General features: G+C 41.2%; 1 protein-coding gene across 4 annotated transcripts in view; it reads right to left on the bottom strand.

Annotated features, from left to right (window-relative positions):
* The window catches only part of LOC114879648 (soluble guanylate cyclase 89Da-like), a 110003-nt gene that overhangs the window by 59615 nt on the left and 35422 nt on the right, over nt 1-14966 (bottom strand). The gene's annotated exons all lie outside the window — the stretch shown is intronic.

Below are 14966 nucleotides of genomic sequence, written 5' to 3'. Positions count from 1 at the left end.
TTACCATCTCTATCACCATGATATCGAGTTCTTCGTCATCTGATAGTGGCTAACATCACCATCAGCCTGACGGCAATAAAATCATCGTCGTCCAGTAGCGACTGAACTTCGCTACTGGCCCAACGGCAACAAGGTCGTCATCATCAAACGGTAGTTGAATATCACCGCTGACAATTGGACCATCATTTCACCGTACAGTAGCAACCTTTGCTCACTGACGTAACAGTTTTAGTACAATCACGCGATAGTGGCTATACCATCTCTATCGCCGTGATATCGAGTTCATCGTCATCCGATAACGGCAAAACATCGTTATCAGACTGACGGCAATAAAATCTTCGTCGTCCAGTAGCAACTGGACTTTATTTCGACGGTGTCTCTTTCCTTCATGGTGAAAATATTGGCCAGTAAGGAATCAGCCCCTCAGGTAATCACAGCCGTTGCTGCTGTCTCTAACTAGTTACCTGTAGCTAAACATTACCATTAAAATTTGTTACTCACCATAAAATATATAATTTTCGTCCTTGAACAAAAGCGAGGTTTTACTCCACCACCGCTACCCAAGGTTTCAGTCGTTTCACCGCGGCAACGAGCTTAGCACGTCTGCCCCCTTCTCGTAGGTCTTCGACCTCGTATCGGTCGTTCATGAGTACCCGATGAATTCTGAACGGCCCCTTGAATTTGGGACAAAGCTTCCTGCTTTCTCCCGTCGCTTGTCCACTAGTGATTTCGACCATGACCAGGTCTCCCTCCTGATACTTCGTGGCCTCCCGTCGTGTTCTATCATACCACTCTTTCTGTTTCCGTTGATCTTCCGCGATATGTTTGTTAATTCGCGTACGAAGCTCCTTCAAGTCAAGACGCTGCACCTCTGTCTGTACTTCTTGCAAAATCCGCGACTCTGCCGTAGTTCTGGCATTGAACCCCATTAATGCTTCAGCAGGTGTCGCAGCTATACCCTTATTGACCGTGGTATTCATTGCACTTTGAATTTGCTTTACATATTCATCCCATCTATTCGATTCTTTTCCAGCAACTGTTGCTGCTAACGATGCTACGATGGTCCGATTGTAACGTTCGCACTGTCCGTTAGCGCGGGGCGTAGCAACCGCATTCAAGATATGCCGTATCCCATATGTGGTACAAAATATCTTAAATGTCCTGGCTGTAAAAGCGGTGCCACGGTCACTAATGATTCGTGATGGGACACCAAACAAATGGATTACATCCAGTAATATTTTGACCGCCCGCTTGGCCTTAGTGTCCTTGACAGCTTCTATGATCGTAAATTTTGTAAAACCATCTACTATAACGAGTAGGTACTTATTTTTGCGCGAGCTTTCTTCGAAGGGTCCGACGTGGTCTATATGGATAGTATGAAACGGCACGGGAATCTTTTCAATGGGGTGTAGTTTCCCTTGTCCCTTGCCTGCCGTTCGCTTGTAGTATGTACAATTCAAGCATGCCGCTACATACTTTTTGACAAACGCACTCATTCCTGCAAACCAATAGTTCTCACGAACTCGTCTCAATGTCTTCTCCAAACCTAGGTGACCTGCATCCTCATGACACAAACGACAAATCTGAAATCTCGCCGCTTTAGGTACTACCCATGCGGTGCGCCCTTTCTCTAGTCGTCTATAAATTTTGCCGTTCTTGAGAACGTAATCTGTGAAATATTGTTTCGTATCCGCGTTTCGTATATTCTCGATCAATATTTGTCGTATTCGGCATAGCTGATCGTCTTGCAATTCAGCGGCTAGTATCCAGTCCGCCTCGGTGATATCTACCGGATAGATTTCCACCCCTTGCGCAGGGTTCCTACTAAGAGCATCAACGTGCTGCATTTTCGTTCCTGCTCGATATTCAATATTAAAGGTGTAGTCCTGCACCTCCAACCACCATCTTCCGACGCGGGGTATCAAATCTTTTTTTGTGAAAGTAGTGCGTAGCGCGTTACAGTCCGTAACGACCGTGAAATTTATTCCTAAAAGGTAAACCCGGAAGTAGCGCAGAGCGAAGACAACAGCCATTGTCTCCAACTCATACGAGTGATACCTGCTCTGATCGTGGGTAGTCTGTTTACTGTAATACGCTACCACCCGCTGGCTACCTTCGGTGGTGTATTGAAATAAAATAGCGCCCAACCCTAGCGAACTCGCATCGGTATGTACCTCGGTCCGAAGCGTGCTATTGAATATCGCAAGGATTGGTCGCGTTGTAAGTGCCTCTTTTATTTTCCTAACTGCACCCTCTTGCGCGTTTCCCCATTTCCATGTCGTGTCCTTCTTTGTCAAGGCTGTTAACGGCGTGGTTATTGTCGCATAACCTTGAATAAATTTCCTGAAATATCCCGCTAATCCGAGGAATTGGCGTATTTCTTTGACCGTGGTCGGGTTCGGCATAGCTAAGACAGCTTGTATCTTTTTATTTCCTGGTTTAACACCTTCTGCGCTTATCTCGCGGCCGAGATAGTCAATGCTGGTCATCAAAAACGAGCATTTCTTCAGGTTCAGCGTCAAATTATATTCCCGCAGTTTGTCCAAAACCATTTGAAGCCGCTGTAGTCCCTCTTCAACGGTAGTTGAGGGTATTATTATATCGTCGATATACGGTAACGCTATTGAATTTTTCAGGAGTCCTGACACTGTATTAATCAATCGCTGGAAGAGAGCGAGGGCGTTAGTTAACACAAACGGCATCCGCAAGAACTCATAATGTCCATCAGGTGTCACGAACGCTGTTTTTTCTATTGACCCGCTGCTCATCGGTACTTGATAATACCCAGAAGCCAAATCTAAACCTATAAAATATGTGTTCCCACCTAATCGATCGATTTGATCCTCTATTAATGGCAACGGGTATCGATTTTTAATGGTCACTGCATTCAATTTCCGATAATCTACGCACAACCGATAGTCGCCGGTTTTCTTCTTCACCAATGTTATCGGACTTGCATACGGCGACGTAGATTCTCGAACAATACCATTACCGATTAGTTCGTCGATTATGTCCCGGACAATTTTTCTTTCTACTTCAGCCATTCGATATGGATTATAATACACCGGTGTGTCTGTCGTGCACCGTATTTCCATCTCGATTACGTTTGTCTTTCCCAGTGTTTGCATCGAAGTTGTAACCCGGTCCGCATACAAAGTGATAAGCTCCATGCATAACCTTTTTTCCTCTTCACTAACGTTCCCAAATACCATCTCATTAAAATCGACGGTTCCTTCCATTGCGCAAACATCCAACGTATCTCGAGCTAATCTGATTTGTGGCAGTTCCCGTATTATAATGCTATTCTGTCTTTTAATCATCTCGACATGCGGTTGATCTAAAAAGTCCCGTCCGACAATTACTCCGTAGAGCATCGCATTTGATTCAACGGTTATTGCCTTTACTTTCGCTGTAGTTTCCATAATTTGTATGACCACATCGGCAAACAGATCAGTAAACATTCCCGCTCCAGTAAACCCTTGCAATTTCAATTGATCACCAGTGACTAATTGAATGTTTAACTGGATTGCTACCAACTTCTGAATCAGCGTGTTTGAACTCCCGGTATCCACGAGACATACCATTCTTTGTCCATTAACCGTAGCCGGTAATAAATACATATTGGGTCTGTTTTGTCTCACCTTGGTTACGTTGGTTCGCCTTGTCTTGTGACAGAATTTGTCCATGTGTCCCTTCTTGTCACACAAACTGCAGGTATTCGGACCCTTGAGGCACCTGACTGAATAGTGCCCTACATTACCGCAATTATAGCAGGTAATCGTCGTTCGCTGTGTCCGTTCTTCGGCTGACGACGTGCCAGGTTTTCCTGCTGAGGTAGAGGCTGCGTTTTCGGGCTTCCTGATGTTCGCCCCGCGATGAAACGTGCGTGGTACCACGGATTTGGCCGCCACCGTTTGAGGCATCGCCCCCATCTCGTTCATGGCCGCATACAACTCGTCGGTATCTTCATACTTTTTGGAACGGATGGTTCGGGCAATATTCTCGTCCTCGATTCCTCCAATCACTGCATCTTCCAAATAGGTGTCCAGAATATTCAGCTTCAGAGCCCGTAGCTTTGATAGCTTCTCGAAGCAATAATCACCTAGCCGCTGTCCAGACCTAGCTGCGTACGTTGCGGCTTCCAACAGTAACCGCGCGAACGGTAAAGGTTTTTTAAATCGTCGTATCATCAATGCTTTAAATGACTTTCACGTGTGATTGTTGGCCATTTCCTCATCGTACACGCGTCGTGCATGACCTTTCAAATTTCGAGCCACAACTAGGAGGACATTGTCGTCACTCCAAACGTAACGACGCGCAAGTCTGTCCACCTGTTTCACCCAATGCACGACGTTTGCGTTATCCCGCGACAGATCGAATTTCGGAACCACAAATTCATCGTTCACAGGCCTACATTGAACAGTTTTTAGCTCCTGTTTTAGTCTTTTCACCGTAGATCGTAAATCCTCCGATTCGGAACTATCCGTCGAACGCCTCCGACGGCGTGAACGATCTCGCGAAACCCTTCGCGCATCGTTTCGCACACGATCACGAGACCGTTTCCGCTCATTGTTCCTCTCGTGTTCCCGTGACGATTCACGATCGCGATCCGCTGAGTCACCCCGCGAATAATGCCGCCGATCTCGCGATTCGTCGCGTTTTCGTCCCCGTGACCGGTCACGTTCACTCTCTGACGAGTCTCTCCTTCGTTTCCGCGAACGATCCTCCGTTTCATACGGCGTTCGTCTTCGCGTATCTTCTCGCGACCGATCGCGCACCATTTCACACGATGCTTCACGCGATCGCACTTCCGGTTGGTCACGTTCACGCGAGCGTCCCCGTGAACCATCCCGTGAGCGTTTCCGTGATTTCGCACTTGATCGACCCATTGTTTGTTGTCTAACCAAACACAGTCGCAAGTCACTTCACTCTCCAATAATATCGACACTGGCACAATTGCGTGAAAACGTCAAAAATTGCACTGCAGTGTAACTCCACGATAGCGCGAACGGATTCAACCAAAACACGCGGTTTATCCCACTTCTGACTTGTTAGACTAAAAGAAAGGATGGAAATAAATGAATCCATGTAGACGATTGAATGTTTCGTTTTATTTTCCACGAGAGCAAGGAGCGAGTTGTTCCGTCGAAAGACTCGTCTGGAGAGTCCTTTTCCCTCTGCGGAAAACTCGAGGACTCTTGATGAGTTTATTGCGCCCTGTCGCCGTCGTGTCGGGCCCCGTCGCCCAACGTGCGTTCCATACGGGGTCAATGGTCAGTTGACTTTCGAATTTTCCAACACGATCTATTAGGATTTATGGGTGGAAGCAATAAACAATATTAAAATAATCCAGCTTTATATAGAAAAATATTTAATTGTCAGAAAAACTATTGAAGGCTATAGCTGCGATGCTTTAGATTCAAAGGCTTCGTTCGAACTGTAACGAAAACGATCCTGTTTGACGCGCATAAGATTTTAGGAGAATGTTTACGTTAGAATCCTTATCGCTCTTACGGTTCTCAGAAGCAACGTATCCGAAGACTTCTAATAAAAGAATCTTAAATTCATTTTTGCTTATTCGTTAAAATCAATACGATATCTCTCTAAGAGTGATAAAATATATAAAAATGTTATGTCACATTCTGAGAAACTTTTTAAATATACATACATATATAATACAAAGACTCGTAAAGAATGCCCATTTCGGGCCTGGAGAGTCCTTTTCCCTCTGCGGAAAACTCGAGGACTCTTGATGAATTTATGACGCCCCGTCACCCGAGTGTCCTGGCGACTGTCTTGCAGCCACGTGCGTTCAGTATGGAGTCAATGGTCAGTTGGCTTTCGAATTTTCCAACAGTAAATCATTTCACATGTACATGTATGTACTGTGCACCGATGACAAGATGTCCCATGAGAAGGCCGCAAATCTGCCCTTCTCAGGGGACATCTTGTCATCGGTGCACTATACGTATAATTATTGTTGATGTATTTAGGTTAGGTTTGAATACACATTTAAATCTAACGCTTTCATTTACGCATATTTTTATAATGAGTTTATTCTTATTTCATGAAAGCGTTGCCGGAAAGTGCGGATTATGTGTTCAGAAAAGATCACCAATTATACTGCGCTGTGTCGATATCAAAATGGTAAAAATTTTTTTTTCGAATCGCCAAAAGCCATTCTCACAGATATTTCCTTTTAAAAATTTAGTAAAGCAAGGATTTACGATTTTGTTCGCGCGTTACGCGCTTTCGAGACATTACGATATATTTTTGTAACACGCGGGGAGTTTAGGAGGCGTGTGATATCAGTAGCAATCGGCTGAGGCCCGGATGTAAGGACGAGCGCGTTCGTCATGGAGAAAATAGTTCGTGGCGATGCGTTGAGCGGCGGCTTGTGTGCGGCGATTTCAAAAAAAGAAGAGAACGTTTCTGGTACGATAAGAGCAAAGTCAGGGTTCCTTCTCGGCCGCGGCTTTAGACAGATACACAGCTGGACGAGGCACTAGCTGCCTTCGTAGAGGAGATCTGCCCGGCCAATCTCTCTCTGGAATGCACCCAATCAGGCGGCATTTCATTGCTCAAACAGCAACACGCGACTCGTCCTCGGGCTGTACCCGTTCCTGAGACGTTAGGGTCGCGTTGTCTGCACAGGTACGATTCCATGGGGCATCTCCCACTTTATTAAGAGCCGCGCAGTACTTCCCACCGAGCTGGTGGTGTTCCGGAACCCGAGTAGTTAGTAAGAGCGCTCCTTTAACATAACATGTATGCTTCCGAATTCGAGTACCACCAAACCTAAATTGTATTGACTTGTAGATTTGTATTTTTTTCTCCTTGACGGCTTTTTCCTACACTCACTGAGTGGAGGTTCTTTATGCCTATTAAAACCCTATTTCTTTCCTTTCCAATTGTGCCTTTCTTATTCCTCTCCCAAATTCACATTCCTATATCAATTTAGAATTCACCTTAAGAGATGTGTTGGTGACCCATGCCTGCTGTGGACGCAAGCTCGGCAAATCGACGCCGAGCTGCCTCGCCTTGAAGGTAACTGCGGGTTCGGCTCAGCCAACCTTTATTTATTTAAATTTATAATAACTTTAGGAAAATCGAGACAGATTTATGTGCAATTTATATATTTCACTGTATTGTATCAACCGGATAGTGTAGAAATTACTATTCGTTTACATAACAGCCAAAATAATAGGTTTATATGAAAAATGCATCGAATCTTTTTTGTAGAGCTTTTTAAGCGCTTCATTTTTTGTTTGAAACTTTTTTCTGTGAAATTAATATTTTTCGAGATATGCAGTAGAAAGTTTCCAAACTATCAGGAGATGCAGAAGGCAAACGAGGCCTTGTCGCCAAAAATCCTTTCAAGGAATTTCTTTTCTAATCAAGGATAAACTTTGGTTCAAATTTCACAGCAATCGGAGGGTTGCGTCTTTCGGCACTTTATCCTTTTGTATTCACTCAGAATATTGACTAACAGTCCTTTGTATTTTTTATTAGTTTCGAAAAACAAAGTTACTATAGGTTTCTGAAAATACAAGCGTCACGCAATTGGGACGAGTTATATCTTAAGGGGGGACATACAATTGAAAGCTAGAAATTTGCAAGCTTTTGCGGAAATTTTTTGAGCAGAAAGAAATAGTGGTATATTTTTGAAACTTTGGCATTTATTAATATCTATATTAAGGTACAAAATCATATTTTTTTTAATCTTTAATTTTTCAAAATGGTGGTTTTATTAATACGATAGTCCAACAGGTCCGCGCGGGAGGTGGAAATCGGCGTGACGTGTAGCGCCCGTTATATCCTTCTCAAACATTGGAGACAGAAAGAACTTATTACTCATACCCATAGTTTCTAATTGTGCCTAAATACAAATTGAAAAGTTGAGAATTGGAAGATTTATATGTGTTTGGAAAAAATAGTGTAGGATGTAAGTTAAGAATGTTTGGGCCGAGCGATAGTTGGACTGACCGAAGTGTGAACGAAGAGTGTTTGGACCGAGTGACAGTTTCTATGAATCGAGATACATGCATGGTAAGAATGATATCGTGACCAAAAGTCAGCGCGAGGCAAGAGTGTGTGAATGCGTGTACGAATCGATAATCGAATGTGACCGTGTGTAAGGAGGTATGAAAGACGGGAGCGAAGCGAAATCAGGGCTTTTGCTTTTCTCTCCCCTGTAAGAGCAAATGTCAAAGAGTAAAATAAAGAAATAGTACATAGCAAAATAAAAGAACTACTTATATAATATCCCCTACAATAGTAAATTTTTACAGGTTTTCTTGTGTACTTTTTTTATATTTTTTGCAATAACAAAGTACTTTTTACAAAAACAATTAGGTTTAGCGACAAGGTAATAGTGTTATGAAACTGTGATAAAAATTTGAGAAAGATCGGTTAAATAATTTTTGAGTTACATTTCCCGCCAATGTAAAAAATCATGTTTCGAGAAAAACGCGTTTAAAGTTTTGCTTGGCCTCAGCAATGCTCAAGAGGCGTGTCACGCTCGGAGGCTATAGCTTCAAAAATACTTCGAATTTCTTTTTCAAATTTTGGGATGATATTCTTGACATATTGAACTTACAATTTATGCAAAAAAAAAAATTTGCATTTTTTGAAAGTTCTAATTTATGTCCCCCCTTAAAGGTAACGATACGAAAAAACTATTGATGTAAAAGGTGAATGATAACTTATAAAATAATTTATCCGACTTTAAAAAGGAGGAGGATACTCGATTCGATGGTTTTATTTTTTGAAGTGAAAACTTCTTTAGGCGCGTTGAGCGATTTTCGGTAGGGGAAAATCTTATGGGTTCGCGTCACCGACATGCTCGAAATGACGATCTACTGCAGTGGTATGTACCAGACTGGCGCACGGGCTATAAGGGTAACGTGTTGTGTTAAGTAAAGTTAAATTGACTACGTGGAAAGTATCAATATTTGTGTTTAAAAATTTAATATTATTTATTTTTTAGTTTTTTAATATTTAACCGGTAATTATTTAGATTACGCACAGTAACTCGGATTTCGATGATTTTTAAAAATGTTGTAGAAATCCAACAACTTTTTCCTATACATATAACCGCCGCTCAGCCTTAGTTTTCGAGATATTTTCAAAAAATTGTCGAAACTAATCCATTGAATTCTGCCTGTTCATGTGCGTCCGTGTACTTCTTAAGCCGGGTATCCACCGGTATCAAACGCCCGTATCGTATCACCGTTCCGAACCCTTTTGAATAGGCAGACGTTGCCTCGTTGCATGCAACGGCATGCTGCGGCGCGGACAACATTTCTTCGTTTCTTGATATAAACGGTTAGGCAATAGGACTGGGCCACTACAGGCGAGGAGTTTCGTTTTGCTGCGTGCCGTTCCAAAGGAACGGAGGCAACGGATCCATCCGAAAAATTTGTCGATTCTTTGCTGTTGCATCGAAGGAAAGGTTCATGCGTTGGCACTTGACATAGCGTTTCGTGCCGTCACTTGGGTTTCAATTTATTTGAAATCTTGCGGTATTATTGGATTCATTTCAAAAGCGATGAAATTATTTATGAATTTAATCTAATTTAATTTAGACAAATTTTATCGTCTAAATATATTTAAACAGATCAATTATCTTCGGTGCTACGCTGTACATAAAAGAGCAATGTTAATAATCACCTGTGTGATTATTGAAAAAGGACAATGTTAATTTTCCAGAGATTTTTCCGTTGCCGTGTATCGAAAGTTCTATTGGTCTGTGGTACGGAGGCGAAGGAACGGGCCGATCCGAAAATTGTCGGTTTCTTGTCGTTCAAAGGATTGGTTCGGAAACCACTTGAAACGTAAAAACAACATACCCAGGCGAAGGCCCGAAATGCTATGTCAAGTGGAAACATGACACTTGGGGCACGAGATAATATGATTTGGAATCGGATATATCAGTGAGATAATACTAATGCAACGACTGAACTTTATTATTTTTCATTTTTTTCTTATAAAACTGTTACCAAGATATTTGTGACGTTTTTCTGATTAAAATGATACCAAACACGATATGGTTTGGATAATTACACTAAAGAAACAGCATGCAGCAAATCGAAACTTCTCGCCTATAGGAGTTTATTTCAAGCCACGAAGAACTATTGTCCGAGCCGTAGCACGCCGTGGCATGCAACGAGGCAACGTCTGCCTATTCAAAAGGGTTCGGAACGGTGATACGATACGGGCGTTTGATACTGGTGGATACCCGGCTTTACGCGTCACTGTGCGATCGCCGCTGTTCTATTGTTTTTGCAGGCAGCAGCACGGTGACCGACACCAATATATATATTCATATATAACGGATGGGCTTAAAAATTAAATTTAACTAATTTTGATGATTTTAAATCGCACTATGTGCGTCTGGTCGCCATTAGGCGACCAGAATATCGCTTTAGTTTAACCTAACCTAATTCACTAATTAGGTACATTAGATTAGGTGAGTTTAGGCTATATTAAATTCCCGGCTGTCGTTGGGCAGCCAGCACACACAAGTCCAAATACAAAATGTTTAAATATTCGTATAATTTCATTTTGTATTATCTAGCTACGACACGTTGAAGTGCAGAAGTACACAAGGTATATGTTGATCATCAGTCGTCATGCTGTTGCCTGCAGAAACAGTAGAAAAGCGACGATCACACACTATTGCGTAAAATGTAACGCGAACGCACATAAACAGGCAGAATTCAATGTATGTATTAGTTTCGACAGTTTTTCGAAAATATCTCAAAAACTAAGGTCGAGCGGCGGTTATATGTATAGGAAAAAGTTGTTCAAAATTTACACGATATTTATATAAATTCCAATTAAACATTTTTATTTCTTATTTTAGTTACCATAAGCCTATTGTATCCTTTTTAGAATAAAAATGTATATAATTGTTGCTCGTAGTGCCGATAGATGTGAGAACCAGACTAATGTTAATAATCTTAATTTTCAAATTATGAAATTTTAATTTTTGATACTACAATTAATTTGAAAATTCAAAAAAAGCCACTATTATTTTATAGTTTTAAGTTTTCACTTCTGTCGACAGTCCCCATGACTGTTCACTTTTTTCTTTTTTTTTTAATGTATGTTTACCGATTACTCCGAGATGGATGGACCAATCGGAACGAAACTTTTTGCATCTTGTAGAGTATAATTCCCGATTGGTCCCGTAAAAAAAATATTTTGAACTTTTTCGTTCCTGACGACTCTTATCGCAAGAAACGTAATGTTTCATTTATATCTTTCGGCGTTTAGATCGCAAGGAATTTACCGATCGCGATGAAACCTTTCACATCTAATAGAATATATTTCTGCGATGATCCCATTTGCAAAAAATGGAATTTGTTAATAACTGCTGTTATAGCAAAAAATCTATTCCTTCATGTTACTCTGCAAGGAATGTATCGTTCCGGATGAAACTTTTCATATTTAGTAGGATATACAAGGTGTCATGCGACTACCTCGACAACCGAAGAGGGATGATTGCTAAGGTGATTCTAAACAACTTTTTCCTTTGTCAAAATGTTGGTTAAGGTTTGGTTTTCGAGTTAATAACAGAAAACACCGACCAATCCGAGCGCGTATAGCGTGCAGTCCCAGGGATTGCAATGTCGGCTACGAAAACCGGGCCTGATGTAGGTCAATTTTTTGTCGGTTTATGGTTATTAGCTAAGCAACAGAAACCTAAAATCACCTTACACTATCCTACAAATACTACTAGTTCCACTAAAAAGTGTGAAATAAAGTAATTTTTAACAAAAAACAAATCCGACTTCGAAATGCACTAAAAAGTGTAAAATAATTTCTATTTCATTTATACCAATATTCCATAGCTATTAATAATATCTACTTAATCGTTAAATAGGATACCAAATACATTTCAAAGTTTTCGAAGGCGGCGCAAAGTTAAAAATACCCGAACAACCGATGCTGCCAATAACGATTTGATTGCGGTATGGCAAACTTGGTAATTAATAAGTCGTAAGAGAAAAAGAGGAACGTTATAGGTCCGGCTGAAAACATTTGTAATTGTAACGATTGTATCAGAAATTGGCAGCACTCCTGATGTACATGCACTATACTGCAGTTCACGAGAGACCATACTTAACTCGCGCTGCTCACTAAGTCTAGAGAGATATTTAATAACGTGTGTTATTCCCCTCTACAGCTTGCTTCTTATTATACTTTGCGATCATATAAATGGTGGGCAGAAATGTATGACGTACGATAACTGATAACCGGTGATGATATTGTAAAGTTTCACGATACATTGAAATTCCTATTATTTTTCGCAAAAAAAATGATGTGAACGCAAAGTAAGAAGCAAGCTGTAAAGGGGAATCACACGCGCTATTAAAAATCTCCCTAGACCTCACTAGGTCACTAGCTGCGCGAGTTAAGTGCGGTCACTCGTGAACTGCAGTGTAGTTAATTCGCAATGAGTTTGTTGATTCCCGTTGAGTATTGTTTACGTGAAGTTATGAAATGGGTCATTTATCATAGATTGCCGATGCCCGAGTTAGGATCTGGCTAGTAGAGGAAAAGTTTTTAATTTATCGCCATCTCCGAAAACTTTGAAATGTATTTAGTATCCTGTTTAACGATTAAGTAGATATTATTAATAGCTATGGAATATTGGTATAAATGAAATAGAAATTATTTTACACTTTTTAGTGCATTTCGAAGTTGGATTTGTTTTTTGTTAAAAATTATTTTATCATTCCTATAAGTTTTATGGTCGCGTACTTACGTTATGTGTATTATTTCATTCATTGTACCCCTACCAGCACCACGAATCCGTTGTTCTTTGATATTTCCGAACATAGAAAAGGATAGCGCAAGAAGGATAAACAAATAGAGAAAGACTTGCAAGCACAACATTTAACCCAATATTATGCTACTAATCGTTAATTTTGACCGATTTATATTGTGTTTAGCTTCATTTTCATCAGAAAAATCCTCTCCACATGATAATGAAATTTTTATTAACAAAAAGTACAAAATAAAAAATTTTATTCTGTACATTAGTATGGTCACATTGACACGGGACATTTAAATGAAGGCAATAAATCCCGGTTTCAATCCCTCTTTCGTCTTTAGCTACTGACTCTTTCTAGTCAGTGTTTACTGGCTAGGCAATCAAATTCGAAAAATAATTCGCCTATTTCATAACAGTTGCGGAGTGGACCGACAATAGTTATGTACATTTATCGAGTTTTCACTATATATGGTGCAAGTTTTATAATTCATTTTTCTGGCATACCATTTCAAGTATTCTATCTGTAATTTCATAAAAGAACATGATTATAAATATGAATAAAAAAGTTTTATGGTTGCACACATTAGTATATGTATTGTTTCATTCTCGGGCCTCTTTCTCTCTCGAGCGCACTATTCTTTCCTATGTCTGGCAGGAATCAAAATCGGCTCGAGCCTGTGACAATTGTAACATGTAGCAACAGCGTGACAGAAGTCTTAATACGTTGTGGCAACTATGCCTTACTTGTGGCTATATTCGCGTAGCCGTTTGTGGTGTCAAATTGGAATTTACATTTATCGACTGATTTCTGTTTTTAATGTCCCTGATGATAACGTGGCCAAATATACCATCAATGCCTCTAACGGAGAATCAGTGAACTATTCTTACGTCTATTTTACGTCTGATGCGTGCAAATCGTAAATTTCGTTTTACGTCTTCCAGAAGTGATAAATTGTGAAAAATCGAATTTCGGTGATATTGTGCTAGTTCAAGGAAGGGTGGTCTGGTGCGCTATCGGTGAAAAAACCATTAGATCGTCCAATATTTGCTAAAATGCAGGCGAACGCAGCATTCGGCAGCCATGTTGTTTACTTACAACAGCGTTTGTCTCAATCTTACAGTTTCGAAAATACGATTTTTCTCAACGTATGGTGTTTATTAGTGTTCAGGCGGATCAGACCGACCTGCAGTGAAGTCTACCTGTGTGTGCTGTACCCGTGAAAATTTCATTTATGCAATTGTCGAGACGAAAAACGAAATCTACGAAATCGAGTGTCTCTCTCACGCATGGCGTATACGTGCATGCTTTCCGTTGATTGTGTGAATGCACGCATACAGGTCATGGCACAAGGAGTCTGTGCCCTTTACAGCAGACCTGTCCAAGTAGGGGAAATCCACTCGTGGAACACATGTTCCGGTTCCCCTTCCAACGCTGCTCCTTCAAGTAAGATGGGACGGTTCCGACTACCATCTCTCCAAAGAGACAGTACCGTCGCTAAGAAAGATGGAGAGACGATAGTCGGAACCGTCCCATCTTACTTGAAGGAGCAGCGTTGGAAGGGGAACTGGAACATGTGTTCCAGGAATGGATTTCCCCTACTTGTACAGGCCTGCTTTACAGTGTTGCGGAGCGATACAAAATGCGGATTGCGGAGCGCGCTGCACGCATTGTGGCAGAAATAATTTTGAGCTCGCGACTCGATGCGCGTCGTCGACATTCGCGCGCCTTCCAACTTTGCGGGCTTATAAGTTTTAACTTATGGTATGTACTTTTTAACAGTATACGTTTGGGTTCAATCTGAGAGTCCAAAGTTCTCACCATCTGGTTGTGAGACTAGCCCAAAACCGTTGTGTTTGTGCGTCTCTGTGGTTGGAGTTAAAAGTTACAGAGGTTTCAATTTTCCTGTAGCAAGTCTATGAGTCGCATATTTTAGCTGCGCGCGCATTCCCTCAACGATACGTAAAGGTGGGTACAAACATGCAACAGAACACAATAACGGAACTCCGTCGTGTATCAAGTGTGGACGCCACACCGCAACAGCATAGCAGCATAACATCGTAACATTGCATCGTCCCATCAATTGTCGGTTTTTCACCGTAAAGGTGGGTACAGACATGCAACAGAACACAGTAACGTATCACCGTCGCGTAACACACTGTGCAACATTTGTCGTTGCGAGAC

This window comes from Osmia bicornis, chromosome 7 (genome assembly GCF_907164935.1).
Source record: "Osmia bicornis bicornis chromosome 7, iOsmBic2.1, whole genome shotgun sequence".
Classification (NCBI taxonomy): Eukaryota; Metazoa; Arthropoda; class Insecta; order Hymenoptera; family Megachilidae; genus Osmia; species Osmia bicornis.
The sequence above is the reverse complement of the archived record's forward strand: the minus strand, read 5'-3'. Positions and strand labels throughout refer to the sequence as shown.